The sequence below is a fragment of the Haliotis asinina genome, chromosome 3 (genome assembly GCF_037392515.1).
Source record: "Haliotis asinina isolate JCU_RB_2024 chromosome 3, JCU_Hal_asi_v2, whole genome shotgun sequence".
Lineage (NCBI taxonomy): Eukaryota > Metazoa > Mollusca > Gastropoda > Lepetellida > Haliotidae > Haliotis > Haliotis asinina.
This window is the reverse complement of record NC_090282.1, coordinates 44146263-44168247: the sequence shown is the minus strand read 5'-3', so window position 1 is coordinate 44168247 and position 21985 is coordinate 44146263. Positions and strand designations below refer to the sequence as shown.

The window sequence follows — 21985 nt, the reverse complement described above, 5'->3', positions numbered from 1 at the left end:
AGCATTAATAATATCGGAATAACACCCGAACCATGTATCAGTATAACCTTTGGGATCATTGTTCTTATCTGAAAGACAACAATAGAAGTATTATACATATAAGTAGAATAACACTAATTTGTTACCCTAACGACAATCAGCTACTAGTTTCACATAACATCACATAACACGGTGATGATCATTACGACATTGAGACCCCTGTTTGTGTTCAAGGATGTACACAAGAATGTTAACACACTTCCTACAGCCGGTGTGATACATTTTGTTTCATAAATGATTGCCTTGAAGTAGTTACAAACATATTTTGACAAACACAGAGAATATTTGCGAAGCTATATACAGTACCAGATGGGAATGAAACAGTGCAATATTAGACCAAAATCAGTATTGACTTGGAACACCTGACACCCGATAATTCTTTTGTTCGCCTCAATCCTATTAATGACACATGTATACCTAACAGGTCATTAAATCAATAACTGTAGAACTTATGATTACGTTTATCAATACCGCAGACTCCATATTCACTTTCGCATATTGGCAATTGGGAAATGCGATCATCTGTCAAACAAACTTCTTTGAAATGGGCCCATCAGTAGTGATGACGCTATTGGTGTATATCAATTCCTGTAACATACTATTATATCGATATTTATTGGGCATATGTGGGGTTTGAAGGAGGTGGATTAGACTTTGATTATATTTGCAAATACCCCAACAATCGGGAGACGCATGGCTTCAAAACGCTTCAGTGACAATAGTCGAGCATTTACAACAGACTTCCTTGATATGTCTCAGGCCCAACACTGTTACTGCTGGTCTGTTCTGAGGTAAAATAGAAACTTTAGTCTTGTCTGGATCCATTTCCGGATCCTCTGTTCACAGAACTTAGAATTGGTGCCATCATGCCGTTTCATGAGTTTCGCCTCACGCTGCTTTTACCAATATTTCAGCTTGTACCCACGTGAGGAATCGACAGGCCACGATCACTGATCCGGTATTCATCCAAATATACGTGCATGTCTCTCTGTAATCTAACACTAGCAGATGACTGAGTATAATTTGATATAACAATATGTTGTTCTGATGCTCCATGTTGAAATCACATACACTTTGAAACAGTTCAATTATCGGTACCACTCCGCGTATCAGCTCGATTTCCAGATCCAGTTGCAAGGGATACGTCTAGGATGCCATCCCTTGATTCTTAGTGCTTTGCGTTTGCCTTAATATCTTATGATTAACTTCCACAAATCGACTGAAAATATATCGGCTTCTTTGGACATTCCAAAAAGAAATCATATCAGTTCAAAATATTTATTCTCATGTTTGTGGATATTCATTATTTAGGAGTAACTGTAGTTTGTACAGTTCTCATCTCTGACAACCATAACCAGCATCGATATGTAGGAATGTTATTTCCAATCACATTGCTGGAAAGCAGAACTTCCTGACGCTGTAGTGCGTTGTTTTCCCCGGCTCGCTGAGCCTGTACTACAGTTAGTTTTAACCAAACCTCACAGGATGTAGCCAAGAACATAACACGGAAAGGGCCACTGTTATTTCATTAATCACAACCCTGACATAAAACGGCGTACTTGTCACTACACTCGCTCCACTTGTCCTCAACATGATAATGGGCAACATTCTATCCAGTTAACGCTGTCCTCAAAGACTAAAATGTTTCCAGCAACGGAATAATTACTAAAAGCTAAAAACGTAAATAACGCTGCAACAACTGCGTTGTCTGTGGCACAGAAGACTTCCAGAAGCGCTGATGTATTTCAGTGCGGGCATTATTGCAAAGAGTGACTACAGACCTTCTCAAAAGTATATGACCACATCCGAGGTCTGGTAGAGTACTCTTGTGTACAGAGTACGCAGAAGGTAAATATTTGATGAAATACAACATCATGACAACAGCTTACCGATCCCCAACTATTTGGGCTGAAGGTCGTTTTGAACAATATTTCATGAGATGTTAAAGGTGTTTCAAGTAAATCCCAACTGCAGTTATTGAACTGAACTTTTATATGCATTGGCACTGCCAAAACAAGGAACGCAGTCGTTACCAACAGACGTGTTATAAACTGTCATTGGAAAAAACATATTTTGAAATATTGTTTTGCATCATCTTTCATGAGAATGATCTTTAGCAAACACGGAAATCTTCAAGGATAGGCAATAACAACAATTATACTGTGGTTGTTTTAAGATAAAATGAGATACTCAGATAGTGACATTACAGCTACGTGGCGATACCATGATGACTAATGGGTGTATAAAGGGTATTGCCAAGTAACTCTTGAGACACATGTTGATCCTGATTAGTATTCCATACAGGAATGATTTTGATTGAAAGAACAGCTCTGTTCGATGAATTTATCCCGTTTGGGAAATTAGATTGCAATAAGAGAAATAGATTTGTGTAATTCGAAAACAAAATTCGATGGCCTTAGTAATAAAACTTAGAAAACTGATCATGTTTCCATAGTTTCGCCAGCTACAGTTGTAAAATTTTGATGATCAGGAGCAATTCATATTCAATTGTGTCTTTATTGATAACAATGGTCTCCTTCAATTTCAGACTGCTGATCTTATAATCAGTTCTTCCTTTGTGCTCTCTCATCATTTCCTTCAGGAACCGTTGCACATTGATTTCTCTGAATATCAAAATGTCGAGCAACACTATACGTTTGCGCCAGACGACTCGGTATTTCATTCAGTTATTGTGAGAAAGGAGCTTGTTTAGACACCCATATGGTATAATATTCCTTTCAGTATTAAGAGTTACTGTCTATTTACATGCCAAGAGAAAGATATTACCCACGTTATGGTTGCAGCAAGTATTCTTTACTGTAACCCAAATGTCTAGCGTCCAATTATCAGCTGCAGGAATCACCATGACGTAATGAAGCATGGACACGAAACACAAGTAAAGCCCTTACTATGCGATTGAACTGTTTGGACTGATTTTTAGCTATGTTTCCTTATGGTCTTTATCTTGTTAGGAAGACGCATTATCAGTTTCTGGGGTTTGAAATAACATCCTTGACCGTCCTTCGAGTGTTTCGTCTTTCAATGGAACTACTTGAATAAGAGATAAAATATTGGCAAACATAGGGTGGAAACAATTGCAATCTAGGGCCACTGCCAAGAAGGTCACACTGACATTTATAACCAGTGTCTTGCAGTTGCCTCTAGGAATACCTTGTTTAGTGCATAGGACCTGGTTGCCACTATCGAAGACAAGTAGTCTTCAGATATCGACTGTTCTAAGTTTAGACCGTGCTCCGTGTCTAATTACCTGAATCACGTGACATGATGGATAACCTCGTTTTGAGTTACGTGATTACTCTATTCTGACACAATAATCCTAAAACACTAGCTTGACTTTCATGGCTGTACCTTGCGAGGATGAAGCTGTAATCATCAATTGTATCATCAACACAATCAGTGAGAGAGTGAGTTTAGTTTTACGCCGCACATTGCAGCCTTCTGGCTATATGGCGGCGATCCGTAAATAATTGAGTCTGGACCAGACAATACTGTGATCAACAGCATGAGCATCGATCAACGATAATATATGTCAATGAAGTCGGCGAGCTTGAATATTAAATCCCGTTAGTGGCTTCTTACGACAAGCATGGTTACTGCAGATCATTTCTAACCAGGATCTTCATGGATGTGCGTGAGTTCCCACCACAATACCCTACCACACTCCTCTCTTCCCATTATCAATAGTAAATAGTCAGCCCGAGCATTCGGCTGCTGGTATTGACTGGAGTAAGTGCTGATTGAACTTCCATCACTGCCGTTATGCATTAACCGAAAAACTGATTGTGTGAAGTTGTAACTGGACACGGTTTGTCTGCCATAAGATTGGAGTCGTCAGCTTATGTCTATAGTATTAATACTTGCATCAAATGCGCAGAGTTTAAAATATTAGGAAAAACATCGCCACTTCCAGCAGAAACTCACCTTAGTTAAAAATAACTCGTTCAAATCTAAATCTCGGATCAAAGCTTCCAGTTTGACCAAAGTCTGATACTTTTGAAGAGAATTCATCTGAGCAAACTTTATGTCAGGAATAATGTTCTTTTCAGTCTGATCTATAGAATATATCCTGTGGGAAATCACAGAGAAAGATCGGCGCAGACTGCTTAGAATCGAACGATGGCAACACGCTGTTGCATTAAAGGTTACTAAATGCCATGTTAAAGGTGAGAATATAACATGTGAACATCAGAACACTAAACAACGTGCCATAGGATACACAGTACAGCCCTCGGGACACGTTATGCAAACTGTGAAGTGAGTTTGAAGTTTTCACAAAACGATGAACGCTATATATTGGCTGTATGTCTTCTTCGAGAATAGTATACTTTATACTACACTACTGTCAATATCTCGTCGTGTGTTAGGTGATACCATTTTAGGAACTTATAAGAGAGTTCATATAAGAAAGTTCGTCCACATTTCAAATGTTTATTTGGACTGACACGGGGAAATCAAATATGTGAATGAATGAAATTGTTAAAATGTATTTGGTTTTGTCGTTTACTATTTTCCATCACCAAAAGCAAAATTATAAAGTCAGTTTCCATGTACTACACCTATTCGTAATAGTACTATTTTAGATACTACTTCTCTGATATTTGTTACGAATATTCCTCCTACAAGGGGCGACGGGTTAAAGCATCGGCTTGTCATGCCGAAAACCGATTTGATTCCACGCATAAATACAGTATATGAAGCTTATTTCTTGTGTGCTCCATCGTGATATTGCTGGAATATTGCTAAAAGCGGCGTAAAGCCATATTCACTCACTCACCCTACAAAACGTGGTGTAAAACAACCCTGCATACGCGTCCCTACCGCTCTAACACATGCCTGTAATAAAAACGCTCATCTAGTTACCATAGTGTCAAAAGAAATAATGCAACTTCATCACAGCAGAAAATAAAATTATCGGGAGACTAAAAAACGGCAAAGAACCACCGATAGACGTAATCTCAACTTCAAGCACCTGAGCTTCTGTTAATACTCGGTGGAAGCTGATGGTGTGAATGTGTTCTCAGGCACAAAGTGAATTGAGCGAGTGGCAGGGATAACCGCCTTTACCAATGATGAATTAGATTTACACTGTACATTTTCACGATTATGTGAGTTGTCTGGAGGTTTGGTGGATAATACGTTACAGTGGATAGTAAATAGTGTTACTGGTTCGTCCAGAGAGACGAATGATGTCAGTGTCGTGTCTCTGTCAGGAACAAGAAAAACAAGTATTACCAGTCTTTTTATTCTTCAAAACTATGAAATCCATACAAAACTAACGCCAAATTCATTGCTACCAAACATACCTGTGTGCAACCCAAGTCTACACAGTCATTTTGTGCGCCCTACTTGATTAAGAAGAATGGACGTGGCATGCCCTACATTTCTGGTCCATAGCTTCTGCTGCTGATGGAAACGTGATAGATGGGGGTAATGGCGGCCCAATATATGATTCTCAGCTGTTTATTATTCGAAAAAAGGAATTGGTCTCAGTTAAGTTTTATTTGTCTGTAAGATTGAATTTTCAGTGAATTACGTCTTTATGACACGACACCCAAAACCAGAGGGAAAAGGGTTATTAGGGACATGATAATTATTTAGGATTTGCTTTATGAGTGGCAGGGTCCCCCTCCAGCAACACTGCTACATTTTGCACCACAAATGCCTGGTTTATACTTGACCATCAACTCCCGTTTAAAGGAAACCAGGATTTCAGCCTCGGGTATAACAATGTTTAACGATGTTAAGGAAACTGAATATGTAATACAAACATTAGGCCAGTGACACACTAAAACAACATGGTAATAGATAGGGTGTAGAATACAAACACAGGGAGACAAATAGGACAAATTGTTATGGATAACAACTTTTTTATTGCAGGATTGCGACGTCTCCGTACAGATTCTTGTAATGTTGTCCAGCAGGAATGAAACACAGGGAGACCAGTGACCCAGTCTATATCTGAAGCAGGGAGACCAGTGACCCAGTCTATATCTGAGGTAGGGAGACCAGTGACCCAGTCTATATCTGAGGCAGGGAGACCAGTGACCCAGTCTATATCTGAGGCAGGGAGACCAGTGACCCAGTCTATATCTGAGGCAGGGAGACCAGTGACCCAGTCTATATCTGAGGCAGGGAGACCAGTGACCCAGTCTATATCTGAGGCAGGGAGACCAGTGACCCAGTCTATATCTGAGGCAGGGAGACCAGTGACCTAGTCTATATCTGAGGCAGGGAGACCAGTTATCTACTGGTATGATATGCAATGCAAATGGGTTAAATGGGTTTAGAAAGGGAATAAGTTCTGTTTAAGGGAGTGAAATATCCAAATTAAGCATGCTATACAAAATGCGACATCAATGTTCTATAACTTCACACAAGCAGAACCACAAATCAAATGTGTTCCATTACCAATATTAAAACAGGTTATTCATTTATTACAACGCGGCAGAAAACAATCAGCATAGTAGCGTGTTTAGGCCACATTACTTCATACCTTCAGTTTAACTGCAAATATTTAAGTGAAGCGATGACCACAAATGTCAGCATGACCGACTGCTTCAAGGCAATAATCCTGATACTCGATTCTGATGTTCTTGCCCTTCAGAAACTGGTGAAACGTTTGCAAACTCACGCGTACGTCCCCTCTGTGAGGAACGCTGTTTGCAGAAACACACGCCCAACGTACGAGGAAGCTCAGTTTTGTGACGCATACCATTTATAGAACCATTTATCTAATTGGTTTTTCTGTTTATAGGGTAAATGAGATTATGAATTTTACTTGTGCGTGTGGCTGAAGCTGAAGGCAGCTCACTGAATTGATGCCCCGAATTACACTCCTAACCGTCTCTGGTGACATATCATGAGGGCCGAGGCAATAAAAAATTGATTATTTTGAGGATATTAACTGGGCAAATATACTGAGGTCGACATGACTCCAGATGACTTTTTGTATAGATTATGTTCAGTTTCTGATAAAGGCTTCCATAGGTGTAATTGAGCTGTGCGATTTTGAAAAACGATAAACAAAGGGATTTGTTATAGTCAAGATATCGTGCTATTATCCAAACATTGCAAATGAATCTTTTAATGAATCATTGTTATTCCAAGTAAGTGACAGACTGAGGCATGCTCGTGACTGTATCTGTCAAATAGCGATTTCCATGAAGGTGAACAGGAGGAATTGTTCTGTAATTACACAAATAGTCATGGCATAAACGAAACAATTTAACTTTGAATTCAATTCAATATGATATTTCTTCCATATTCAACTTTATGAAAATGTAAGTGAGTGAGACTGGTTTTACTCTGTTGTTAGCGATATTCCAACAATATCACGGAGAGGGACACCAGAAATGAGCTTCACACTTTGTACCAGCGTGGGGAATCTAACCGGGTTCTTCTACGAGACGATCGAAAGCCTTAAGAACTAGGCTACACACCATCGCAAATAAAATGTAATAAAACTGATGTCTTAACGAAATAAGACGGGCATTGTGTGTGCCGAACGAGGCCATTAGCTCCCCCTTCAATTAATCTCGTTGTCTGTGTTGTGTCGAAGTGTAGGTATAATACGACTTCCATTTTACACATTGCTACACTCCTTGTCCATAACTTTGCATGTAACTCACGATTACAAAAAGAGCATGGGTCGAATACCATCGATAGAGTTTCAAACTCTCCAGTATCGCCTGTAATGTAATGATTCATTTGGTGTTCAGGGGGTAATTAAAGATCTGCATGAGACGTTTTAGTTTGTCAACTCGACGGCCCTTCCAGGGTTGATCGATAATTTGGTATTCATAGTAAATGCTCTGAATACAATCTGTTCATGACAAACGTCAACTCAGTCAAGTAAGAAAATAAACCTGCAGCGGTATTCAAAATATGGCCGTCCGTGACCTCCGCACAGTGTTTTGATACATGCTCTCTACTGGGTTGATATATCTATGAAGTTATATATACTACAAACAAAAACCATTAATATTGGAATACCCTAAATTATGATAGTCATATATACGTGGTGAACTCATTTATATTTTAATGTAAATGCAACTTTATGTGTGCATAAGAGGCACATCAAACGACATTTCAAAACTTGCAATGAAGCAACTGATTCAACATTCCTTGGGTATATGTGAAATGCAACATTGTGAAAAACAGCGAAATACAAGGGTACTGAAACACGCCAGCACAATGTTTGATTCAAACGTTCAAACTAAACAGACAAGTGCATATGGAAGATAGACTTCCCATGCAGCGCGTCTGCAGGCCATCGCCTAGTGGTACAACCAAAAAAACAAAACAAACTGTAATACAGCTTTATCTCAACATGTCAATGCATGAGAAACGACACTGATATTCTGGTGAAGATGGGATGATGGATGGCGGTAGGGTCATTGAAGAGGGAAGATTAGGAGAGGTTGGGAGACTTTACTTTTGCTTCAGACTGTCAAGCTGATTGCCAGAAATAAATATTCTTTAAAGTTGAAGTTAGTCCTATAGTTCGAATAGGAACACATCTGGTTATGCAGCAGTAGCAATTCCTTGTAAATTATAACCCTTTGTAAAGAAATTACATCAAATGGTAGCCATTTTCGGGAGATTTCAAAAAAGTTTTTATAGCAATGGTTGTTAGATAACGTACCCGTGAAGGACCCGGGGTAGAATAGGCCTTCAGCAACTCATGCTTGCTATAAAAGGCGATTATGCTTGTCGTAAGAGGCGACTAACGGGATCGGGTGGTCAGGCTTGCTGACTTGGTTGACACATGTCATCGGTTCCCAATTGCGCAGATCGATGCTCATGTTGTTGATCACTGGATTGTCTGGTCCAGACTCGATTATTTACAGACCGCCGCCATATAGGTGGAATATTGCTGAGTCCGACGTAAAACTAAACTCACTCACTCACTCACTTGTTAGATAACGCTGTTTATTTTCAAACTCTCAAGTATGTCAGACATTAACCCAGTTTACAACTATAGATTATTTTGCAACTTTATATAATAAGAACGAATGTGCTTTTAGAATCAAAAACCACGAAAAATCTAAACTGATATGGAATTGTTTAATGGTTCAAGTACTGTCTGAAAGTCAATACACTGTCAAGGGTATACAATGTGATAGGTCAACTGCAACACTGACACCAATGGCCAGACAGTGTGTAATAATCTTGGTAAAGTCCCCTCCGAAAATCTGACCTACTTCATCATGATCATGTTATAATCTTGGTACAGTCCCCTCCGAAAATCTGACCTACTTCATCATGATCATGTTATAATCTTGGTACAGTCCCCTCCGAAAATCTGCCCTACTTCATCATGATCATGTTATAATCTTGGTAAAGTCCCCTCCGAAAATCTGACCTACTTCATCATGATCATGTTATAATCTTGGTACAGTCCCCTCCGAAAATCTGCCCTACTTCATCATGATCATGTTATAATCTTGGTACAGTCCCCTCCGAAAATCTGCCCTACTTCATCATGATCATGTTATGATCTTGGTACAGTCCCCTCCGAAAATCTGCCCTACTTCATCATGATCATGTTATAATCTTGGTAAAGTCCCCTCCGAAAATCTGCCCTACTTCATCATGATCATGTTATAATCTTGGTAAAGTCCCCTCCGAAAATCTGACCTACTTCATCATGATCATGTTATAATCTTGGTACAGTCCCCTCCGAAAATCTGCCCTACTTCATCATGATCATGTTATAATCTTGGTAAAGTCCCCTCCGAAAATCTGCCCTACTTCATCATGATCATGTTATAATCTTGGTACAGTCCCCTCCGAAAATCTGCCCTACTTCATCATGATCATGTTATAATCTTGGTAAAGTCCCCTCCGAAAATCTGCCCTACTTCATCATGATCATGTTATAATCTTGGTACAGTCCCCTCCGAAAATCTGACCTACTTCATCATGATCATGGAAGGTATAGTAATATCCCCATGTCTCTCCATCCATGCACAAGTTGACTATTTATGTCGAGTTTACCAGACCAGCTACATCTACCATGAGTGCGTGTATCGGTTGTGAACAAGGTCTCACACACAACGTGTCGATGATTTCATTCGGAGAAATACTTGCTTACATCGAGCAGTGACTGCATAAAATGATGCTCAGTTGTTGGAGTGAGTTTATCACTCAAAGTGATTCGAGACTGACACGTGATAACTACGACAGTGACGAGCAGCTACCGGTTCCTTGAACATCCTGGGTGGGGTAGCCTACTGGATAAACCTTCGTTCGATTACCTACATGGGTGCAATGTTGTTAACAGTCAAGTAAAACCATGGTCACTGACCTTTCAGCAGCAGGACCAAGTTTTGTATTGATATTTCTGGAAATTATCGCATGTGTTTGAAATACAGTTCATAGCAAATCACACACATCCGTAGGTGCCAGTGATCATTGTGTATGAAGCGGTCGGAATCGCTGTAAGTGATTTCAAATACTGGATTTGTATAGCTTTTATGTTCTTTGCTGCAGGACATGAACTGCCACCATGGGCAGGGACGGTATTACATAAAGGCAGAATGGCGTCTACAGTCTACCGTAATCCATGACAAGTGCTTATTTGTCAAAGTCCAGTGGATGTAATAGGTCGGTGACGCAAGATGACAGAAGTTAAATTACCTAGTTTGAACTATTCAATCTAGTTTCATTTTCCTTGAAAGTTCATTTGAGTTTCGAGTTTGTTTCCCATCATCGCCTTTGTTGTCTGATGTCGGCAATTTCAGAAGCTATTTATTCATTGCGGCATACGACACGGTAAACTCTCTCGGTGTTCCCGACTATAAAGTGATTTCGTTTGTTTTGTGTTCTGATCGTCACAACCTTCAAATATGACAAACTAGCACGTGAAAAGCTGCTGTTTATACGTTCGAGTTATCCTGGTAACAAACGTGCCTGCTGCAGAGATTGAACAAGGTGAACATAGCATCAGAAATGTTTTACCGGGGTATGAATGCAGGAGGTTTTTTGTTTTTGTTTTAAATGTGTATGGCCATTATTAGCCGTCACAGCATACATTCTCAGTGATTGTGTGACTGATTGAGTCAATCTGTCCATCAGTAGATGCTTACGTCATTCAGTCAGACAGTCATTACTTAGGGTGTGGCATGTAAAGGCGTCGTATTTCTTTCTATTCAGCACACTGTGGTGAACGGGTCGTTTGTTATGGTCCCTAGAGAATCAAACAGTGGTCAAGAGGAAAATCCAGTGGCTAATCGAAACGGGCTTTTCATCACCAATAGGCCGCCTCATACCCCCGACTCTCTGTTGTTTGTGGACAGTTTGGCCTACAAAAACAATAAATCTGTTCTTTAATTACCTCGGCATCTGACCACCGCTATTTACTCCAGTAAGTGTTGATTTAGCTACCGTCATTACCTGGTTTGCCCTCGAACCATTAACTGAAAAGCAACGAGTGCTATGTTCTCACTCAAACCGGTTTCTTTGCTGCATGACAGTCATAAGTCATCAGCTTGACTCTGTCAATCGTTTAACTACTAGCTGCAACTACACAGGGTTCCATAACATTCGATGAAACATCTCCACGTAAGGTAGAATCTGAGCGCGGTTAAAACAGGTCGTTGAAATGTACAAATGTACTCCTGATCAAAGCTTCCAGTTTGAACAGAAAGAGTTTTGCAGAGCATTCATTTGAACAAAATTCATGTTATAAGAAATGAGTTCTATCGGTCTGATATTAAAAATGTGCCTTGTAGGAAATGCATAATGGAAGAGCGGCAGTAATGCACATAGGATGAATAAAATCGGATGATGGCCTTTAGCGGAAACACCCTACTATATTAAAGATTCGTAAAATGTCATCTTAAGATGGGACGATATCCCATGGGTATTAGACAATATTGCCTGGTTCGTCCAGTTCTTACCCAGAGCGGAGTTTGCCATCAACTTGACTCTGCCAATCGTATTACTTCTTGCAGCAACGCAGAGTTCAATAATATTTGATAAAACACATCCACTTCAAGTAGAATCTGATCGCGATTGAAATAACTAGTATTCATCTACACGCTGCAGCAAAACCTCCAGTTTGAACAACAGAAACATGCTACATTTGTAGAGCATTCACATGCAGGTCACATCAGGAATAATGGTTTCTTTCTGCCTGATAAGTAAAAAAAGTCCTTTGGGAAATACTCCGCGTGCACACGCTGTCATGTGATAGGTTTCTTAAAGCGAGATGTTAAGATCACGGAAACTTCAAATGGCCATTTTACAAGGTAACCTGCTGTGCTGTGATATATAAAACACCCAACAGAGCATGCTCTAGAAACTGTGAGGAGGATAAACAGATTCTCATTTCGGGTGACTATATATAGTATATACGCATCTTTGTCTATCTTAAGAAACGTAAATTTTAAAGTACATAATCATTTGATATTGTGACTTGCCCATGTGGCATCATTGAACCAAACATGGTATATAAACGTAAAAAAGAACCTTACAACAGAGATGTTATTTAAAGGTTCATTAGATCTTCTTCCATATTTTACACGCTGTTCAGAATATATGGACTGACACTGGATGTAACAAATGTTTCATGCTGGTCGTTTACTGCTGCTCATTGCATAATATTAGCCACAAATGCAAAGTCTTTTAAATTTTCTATTTTTTAATGTCACTTAATTTGATATTGAATACAAATATGTTTGAAATAAATGGCTTTCGTCAAAACTTGCTGGAAAATAATTGATGTCCCTTAAATGACATTGTTTTACTCTTTTACATACCAGCAGATATTCATCGCTGCTTCGTTTAGAAAACTGTTGTGATTTGATATATGTGTATGAAGACATAGACGAACTATAAAGTTTCTGTCTTGTATATGTCAGAATACATGGCATAGCCAACTATATTTGCCCAAAACACAAAGTCATGTATCTGCATGTTGTAACCCCTTCACCCACTTCAATACTTCCCCAGGTCTAGCTTTATGTTCATTTATTAAATCTTAAAGACACTGATTGAACTACCAGGGTACATTTCCCTGCCACTCTGGAACATGCCTGTAATAACGTCACACACTTCTAGTTAACACAGTGCCGAAAGATGTAATGTAACGTTATCATAGGAGAAAATAGAATTATCCGGAGCCTAAAAACGCCAAGGAACCACCGAAAGAAGAAGTCTCAACTTCAAGCACATGAGCTTCTGTTAATGCTCGGTGGAAGCTGATGGTGTGAATGTGTCCTAAGGCACAACGTGAATTGAGCGAGTGGCAGGGATAACCGCCTTTACCAATGATGAATTAGATTTTACACTGTACATTTTCACGATTATGTGAGTTGTCTGGAGGTTTGGTGGATAATGCGTGATAGTGGATGGTAAATAGTGTTACTGGTTCGTCCAGAGAGACGAATGATGTCTATGCCGTGTCGTTATCCTGGCCTTCAAAAGGTGTTTTTATTTCAAGTCTTTGAAGCTACCACTGGGTAATATGTTATTGTAAGAAAAAGAAGGCAGTTTGGAACCAACACAAAAGCCCTTGCACAAACCAGTTTGAACTGGTTTTATGCCCTGTTTGATTGAAAAGCACAGACGTGACGTGACCCACAGCTCTTCTCCAAAGTGTCTGCTTGCACTGTATATTCATTAGTTAGATGGAATATTGGATAATCGGTGGCGCAACATATGCTCATAAACTTGTTCCATTCGAGCAAAGCAATTTCTTTCCGTTCGATAGTGCGATTGTGTGTTCTAGGGCTCACAGCTTCATGACACTTCTTTAAATTTGACAGAGCTAGGGTAGCCGTGGCGGGCAAAGAATATGCTTTTTCATTCTTAGAAATAACATGTAGGTCTTTACAACGTCACTGGCATGCATCCATTACATGTATGTAAAGCCTGGTTTGTATCTATATATGTCTCAACTTCAGATATGTTCCAGTGTAGACTACCAGGATCACGCAAGATTTGCGCTTATAAACATGACACAGAAAAGCCAACATGGTCATGTGATGTTTGCTCAAGCAGTTGATATTTCAATACCTTTCAGGCTAAGAAACAGTCTGGTTTGTGTGCTGAAATATTTTCTTCTGTTTAAAGGTGTGAACATTCAACGTTAAGCATACAACACGGAGTGTCACATGCTTAATCCTCAGGAACTCAATACAACCAGAACTCAACCCCCAGTGTAAACTGCCACGACTTCATAACAATGACACAAAAAAGTAAGCTGTGCTATGATATTAGTCCAACAGATTAATACCTTTTATCTTTTGTCAGTTTAAGAAACCTATCGGGCGAAGCGATGACCACAAATGCCGGAATGATGGTCCACAGAATGACCAATGTAGCAATCACAGTTTTTTTAATATTCTTTAGAACCACTTATGATGAACTGGTAGAACGTTCGCAAACTCTGACAAACCTCTCCACATTGAGGAACAGTGTTTGTTGAAACACGCCCAACATACTAGTTACCACAGTCATGCGACGTACATCCTCATGACCCCTTGCCCAGTGGTTTATTTGGTTTATTGGGTAAATCAGGTTAATAGGGTTTGTGCGTGTGGCTGAAGCTGTAGGTAGTTCCCTGAACTGATGCCCAATATTACACCCCAAAACGTCTCTGGCGATATAGGACGAGGGCTCGAGTCATAAGGATTCGATTTTATCGAGGATATTAGCTGGGCAAATATATTGAGGTCCAAATAACTCCAAATAGTTCCTATTTTAATCATGTTTAGTTTGTCACAATGGTTTTCACTGATGTTTTGTCCACCGCGACGAAATTATTCAGCGTGCAGTATTATTGTCCTACACATGAATATGCATAAGTTTTCAGTTTAATCAATCAAGTAATTCCAAGCAGCTGGCCGACAAAGGCCTGCTCGTGCCCGTATCTATTGTCAGGTGGCAATATGCAGTGAGGGGACCAAGAATAATCGTTATGTATGATGTAAGTGTTTATAATAAACAAAGGAAGTTACCTTTGATTTGACTCAAGACATATGATCCACATTCAGCAAGGCCTCAGTATATATCTTACGTTGGTATTTACTGTCGTAATAAGACGTGCATTGTCAGCCAAGAAGTAAACTCAGAATTTGCATTATTGCTTCAAACATTCTTTTAAAATGTGCACCTTAATATGACTGTCATCTTACACATTTATTGCTCGACCATCGATCTAATGCCATCGACATACCTTCGGATTCATTAGTATGACTTGTCATACATTGCATGAGCTGATGTAGGATAATTACATATCTAGTTTATCTCGTCATCAACATCTCGATGGCCGTTCTGTAGATGTATAATCTAATATTTAGAATCGATACTTGAAATGACTGTTCAAGATCGAAGCTCCTCGGCAAGCTCAATCATTCAGATGAAAAATATGAACGGTATCGGAAAATGGCTGTCCGTGCAGTGTGTTGACACATGCTCGCCTGCGGGGCTGATATGTCTAGGAGTTGAACGAGTTGTATAATTATAACATGATTGATGATTCCTATTAAAATTACATGCGTCTGAGTATAAGTTCTGCACGCCGCTGCACAATGGTACAATCACAAGGAACACTGCAAATCTTGGAATAGTAATATGTCGATAGAACATCAATATCACAGAACTACATCCATCAATGGGATGTCCTGTTCAAAGACCGAGCGTGACTGGCAGTGATTCGAGATTGACAAGAGATGATTGAGACTATGACGAGCATTTCCCCTTGGCAAGTTCTGGACTGATAGCCCTACAAGTTGCTTTCCGTGCATGAAATAACATGTACAGGATAGCATATATGTAGAAGTTGGTAGCCTTTGAATATTGACTGGTCTGAATCGCCTCAAAGATAGCATTCAGGAGATGTTAAAAACTGGCAGTGTTTTGCTTTTATGTTCTTCTTCCACGACATGATCAGCCACAATGATCAGGGAAGCTAGTGTGTAATGATCGAATGACGTCTACCGTCTACCGTAATGCATGACAAGTGCTTATTTGTCAAAGGTCACTGGTTTTAATATGACGGTGACGCAAGAGTGATAGAAGTTAAATCACCTAGTTTGAACCATTCAATTGAGTTTCATTTCCCTTGAAATTAAATGGCCGGAATTGTCAATCATCACCAGAGTTTGCCAGAAGGTATGTCAGAAACTAGTTATTCATTGACAACATTAGGGCAAAGATACGGTAAGCTCTACCCACCAGTGTGGCTGACTAAAGAGCTTTAGCTTTGTTTCTGATCACATCCACCTTCAAATATGACAAACTGGCGTATCAAAAAGCGACTGTTTATACATCCGAGTTATCCTGGCAACAAACGTGCATGCTGCAGAGATTGTATTCTATCTGACAGGAGGCATGATGAACGTACCATGACTGGAGGAATGGTGAACATACCATGATAGAAAGCATGGTGAACATACCATGACTGGAGGAATGGTGAACATACCATGATAGAAAGCATGATGAACATACCATGACAACACCTTTAACTTTGTATCCACGAGATAATTTTTCTTCAAATTTATGGCCGTATTTACTGGCCGTGAAACGCGTAAAAGCACAATTTATCATTGACCGAGTGTGTGATTAAGATTGTTTATTGCCCATTGTTTGATACGTAGAGGTGGCATGGAACAAGTATTCTGGATGACATATTTGACATTGTTTGATATATGCAGGTACTGTGAGAACATGTAAACTGGTTACTATACTGGGCATAGTTTGGTAAAGCTCTAGAATGAATGGATAGGTTCCTTAGGGTAACAGTGGTATTAAACAGTGTTAAAGGGAAATATCCACTGGCTAATTGAAAGCGGCCTTTCATCACCAAAAGGCTGTCTCATAACCCTCACTCTTTGTTGTGTGTGGACACCCTGACCTACAAAATCTGTTCTTTAATTAACTCGGCATTTGACCGCCGATACTTACTCCAGTAAGTGCCGATTTAGCTACCGTCATTGCCAGGTTTGGCCTCGAACCATTAACCGAAAAGCAACGAGGTTGTCACTCAAACCGTGGCAGTCGTAAGTCATCAATGTTACCCTGCCAATCATTTCACTACTTGATCCAACTGTACAAGTTTCACAACATTTGATTAAACATCTCCACTTTAAGTAGAAGTTAAATTAAAATAGGTCGCAGAAAATGTTCTAATGTACTTCCGATTAAAGCTTCCAGTTTAAACAGAAAGATTTTTTCAGACCATTCATTTGAGCAAATTCCATGTAAATAGGTTCTGTCAGGTATTCAAAATGTGTCTTGAGGGAAATGCACCATGAAAAAAGCATAGAATGAATAAAGTCGGATGATGGCCTTATCGGAAACACCCTACTATTGTAAAGGTTTCATAAAATATCATCTTAAGGTGGGGACACACCATAGAGGCTTGAGACACAAATACCCTGTTTCGGTCAGATGATGACAGGGAGGTCACTCCAGGTGACACAATCTGGAATAGGTGAGAAGAAAAGAGTTTCATTCAAGAAAGTTTCCTGCTGGATGTATACAGTTCTGTCCACTTTGAGAAACGTATGCACTGATGTAACAATTGTTTATAGGTTGTTCTGGTGATATCATTGGACAAAACCTAGCATATATACATGTGAACAAACCTGTTTTAAAAGATCATACAGGACAGTCTATATAAATCGTTTCCAACATCTGAGATGTTGCTAAGGTATTTGGATAGGCACTAGAAGTCACAGCTGTTTTAAACTGATTTGACTATTGTTGTTCGTTCATTGCGTCTGATTGCAAATTATTAGTAATATTTTCAGTCAGTTTATTTACCTGTGTGTATTCCCAAAACTATTTCTGTGGCATATTTATTAATCCAAAGGAGAATGAAAGACCAACTCATATAAAGTCAGTGTGCATTAATACCTATGTATATTTCTAGCTGAACTTGCAACAGTCACCAGTAGCTGAGGAAAGGTGTAAAGCCTGGGTACCAGGAAGGAATCAGGTGTACTGTACGTTCCAGCGGTTGCTAGTACTGCGACCCTTCCTTTCCTTGCTGGTGATCTATAGTACACTAATCGCCATCTGTCGCTAACAGATATCTATCTTGGAGCTCACTGAACTCTTGTCACCAACGCCGAGTTACCTTTAAGATCTACCTCCTGTTATTTCATGTTGTAAGCCGAACGGCTTGGAATCCGGATGATTTCCGAGTTACCAAAATGTCCGGTTAACGGGGTTCGGTGTAAATTTCCCTGCCACTCTGCCACATGCCTAATAGCATCTCACATATTAAGTTAACTTAGAGCCCAAAGAAATCATGTAACCTTATCACAGGAGGGAAACGAATCACCCGGAGAATAAAAATGGCAAGGAACCGCGAAAAGAAGCAATCACAAAGCTATACGTGTGAGCTTCTTTTAATGCTCGGTGCATGCTGATGGTGTGAATGTGCCCAAAGGCACAAAGTGAATTGGGCGAGTGGCGAGAGACAGGGATAACCCCCTTTACGAATAATGAATTAGATTTTATTTTGTTTCCGGAGAAAGTCAAGACTGGGTATTCAGTTGTACTGACGTTCTATATTAAGTGAGTTAAGCTGAGACTTGGCTAATCATGTGTGGATGTAGTGGATGGTAAATAATGTTAAGGGTTCATCGAAAGGCATGATGTCAACGCCGTGCAGTGCCGTAATGTGTAGCCGGTTAGTATTGCAACATCTTTTGGTTACCAGTGTTTGACATGTTCACGCAAAAAGGTTAAAATGTTTCAAACAACGACCACATAATACAAACCGAAGGATTTTTGTGTCCTACTTGACAAAGATGCACAGACATGTCGTGAGCTACAGATATCGCCAACGTTTTTGTTTGTACTGGGTCTGTAATTACACGGTTAGTAATTTATGTCAAATTAAAGTTTTGCTAAATGGCATGGTATCAGTATCAGACACCATATCATAGTCATGGTATCGTTTGTATAAAGCACACGACATAAAGTGTATCATGCTCAATAATCAGGAACTTAATACAACCAGGGCTCCAGCTCCAGTATAGACTGCCACGACTTAAAGAGATTTTTCGTTCATAAAAATGGCACAGAAAAAGTAAATATAGTGCTAAGATTACTAGTCCAACAGATTAATAGTATTTTTCCAGAAAAAGAAACAATGTTATTATTGGACGAAGTGACGACCAGAAAAAGCCAGAATGAGGTGGGGGGTTATTTCTTAGAACCTCGCATGACGAATAGAACAGAAACACACACCTCACGTACTAGGAGCACAGTTGAGTATTCCCGTTTGAACTCATTTGCCTAATTCTGGTTATTGTGTAAATCAGGTTATAATCTAACCTGTGCGTGTGGCTGAAGCTGAAGGCAGCTCTCTGAACTGATGCCCATGTTACACTCCTAACTGTCTCTGGCGACATAGGCTGAGGGCCGAGGCTATAAAAAATCCATTTATATATTAGCTAGGCAAATATACTGGGATCAGAATGATTTCAAATGACTTTCTATTTAAATTATGTTCAGTTTCTGAAAATGGCTTTACCTCATGTTATTGTGTACCCGACTTTGATCTGGAACAAACAGGAACTCATATCAATCAGTGTACGGTAGTATTGTCCAAACATTGCAAATGGATATTTTAATGAATCAGGAGTAACAGACAGATGAAGAATTGTTTCGTCCAGCCCATTGTCAGCTGGTAATATGCATGCAAGTAGAAACTGCGAATTGCTGTGTAATTACATTTTTAATGCCACTGGTTAGAATCAAATAAGCGATTATTCCATAAACAACTTGACCTAAACAGCCGATATTCACAAATGAAATATGCATTCTTTGTATATGAGATTATTTTCATTATGACATTTAATACATTTTGAAATGTACACGCTATCTTTCTTGACCGTTTTGTTATCCAGAAGTGTCGGTTTCTACGATACGTCTCTCACTTTGCCCAGTGTCACCTTCGTAGTTCATGACTTGGCATGATTACAAGATCATCGATCTAATACTGCCGGAAGACTTTCAGATTCGATGTATTTCTTCAGCTGATGTTCACGGGTCATTAAGGCACTTCACTATACATTTAGTTCGTCATCGTCACCTCGATGGCCATTTCAGGGTTGATCGATACTTTGATATTCAGAATCGATGCTCGCCATCCCGAAAACGTCTGTTCAAGATCGAACCTCCTCGGTCTACTCAATCATTAAGATCCAAGAGTCAAAGAAGAACATGAACCAGTCGAGGTATTAAAGAATGGCTACCAGTGAGCTCCGTACAACGTTAAGATGCATGCTCATCTGCAGGGTTGTTATGTCTTTGATTTATAGATTCATGACGCTCACTTTCTATTAAAATTACACATGAGTGAGTGTCCGTTCTGACGCTTTGTGGTACAACCACGAGAAACACCTTGCAATGCATGGATTGTGAATATCCCGACAGCACAACTGTAACACAGATATGTATTTGTCAGCTTCCTGGAACTACTCCGTTCAGAGACCTACCAATTCATATTTTGGTGGGTGTGGAGTGTAGGGGTGATTATGTTTTAGTCTGATGAATTCGATTATACAAATAGAGATTTGCTGACAGCTGAATTTTGGTTCAATATTTTATTTTTTAAAATTCTGGTTTGCTGTTTAGCTGAAAGCATATGAAGCCTTAATGCTCAATATCAGCTCCCAAACTTCATCCCCACATCAGTATCAGCGCATGAAGTGATGAAACCCCGCACACCAATGAAGTAATGAAACTATGACCCCATGACCCCATGACCCTAACAGTGGTTGTCATTTGTTAATTTGTTCATTATTAAACATGAAAGTCATATATTTGGGAGGAAAACACTGAAAAGGACAACTATACATCATGACTGACTATGACGACACATCATTTTACAACTTCGTACATTGGGATGAAATTGTTTTGAGATTAATAGCAAGAAACTGTAAACTTTTTCATGATGAAGGACGTCAAATTTCACACTTTACCTGTAAAATGGTATGAGATAATCACGACACGTACACCGTCGGCAAGATACAGCAAGTCTCCAGACAGTATGTGTCCTGTTAGTAATTTCCCCCCGGGAATCTGACCTCCCTCAAGGAGATTATAGAACGTTAAGCAATAATTTCACGTCTCACGGTCCATACACAAGTCATACATTCTTGAATATTTACCCCGAGAGTGGATCAGACCGTCTACATCCACCGTGAGTGAGTGCCCATGTTATTAGCTGATATTACTGACATAACGTTCTCACACACAACATCGTGCTGCTCATTTCGATCGGGGAGAGACTAGGTTACACAGTTCAGAGACTTTATCAAAATTAATGCTCACTTTGATGGGAATGACAATCGAACAGTTCTCATCCAATCACCAGACCAGAGCTGGGACAGATTATCACTCAAAATGATTCAAGATTCACAGGAGGCGATCACGACAACGACGGGCAGTTGCCGACAGGCTAGACTTGCAGCTTTGGGACCAACTTCTGTATCTATATTCCGACAAATAACCTAACGTGTATAAATATCAACAGATCATAGCAGATCATCCAAAGAAACTGTATGTGCCAATGATAATTAAGCATGAAATATTGTGAATCAGTTGAAACATAGCTGCTTGTGTACAGCTTTTATATATAGGCTGCATGACATAGACAGCCACAATGGCCCGGGAAGTCATTGCATAAAGATGGAATGACGTCTACCGTCTACTGTAATCCGTGGCAAGTGCTAATTTGTCAAAGGTCAGTGACATTGATAGACCGGTGACGCACGGGTGATAAGTCATACTGATAGGATTTAGATCACCTTTTCTATACCATTCAGTGGGATTTCATTTTCCTTGAAATTGGACTGACATTAGAGTTTGAAATTTGTTTTCCATCACTGCATTTGTTAACCAGAATTCTATAAGACGTAAAAGATTTCAAAAGCCACTTATTCAACATTGGCGA

The 21985-nt window shown here is 39.6% G+C and overlaps 1 protein-coding gene across 1 annotated transcript in view; it reads right to left on the bottom strand.

Annotated features, from left to right (window-relative positions):
* The window catches only part of LOC137276869 (transmembrane protein 221-like), a 41363-nt gene that overhangs the window by 18339 nt on the left and 1039 nt on the right, over positions 1–21985 (bottom strand). The window lies entirely within an intron of this gene.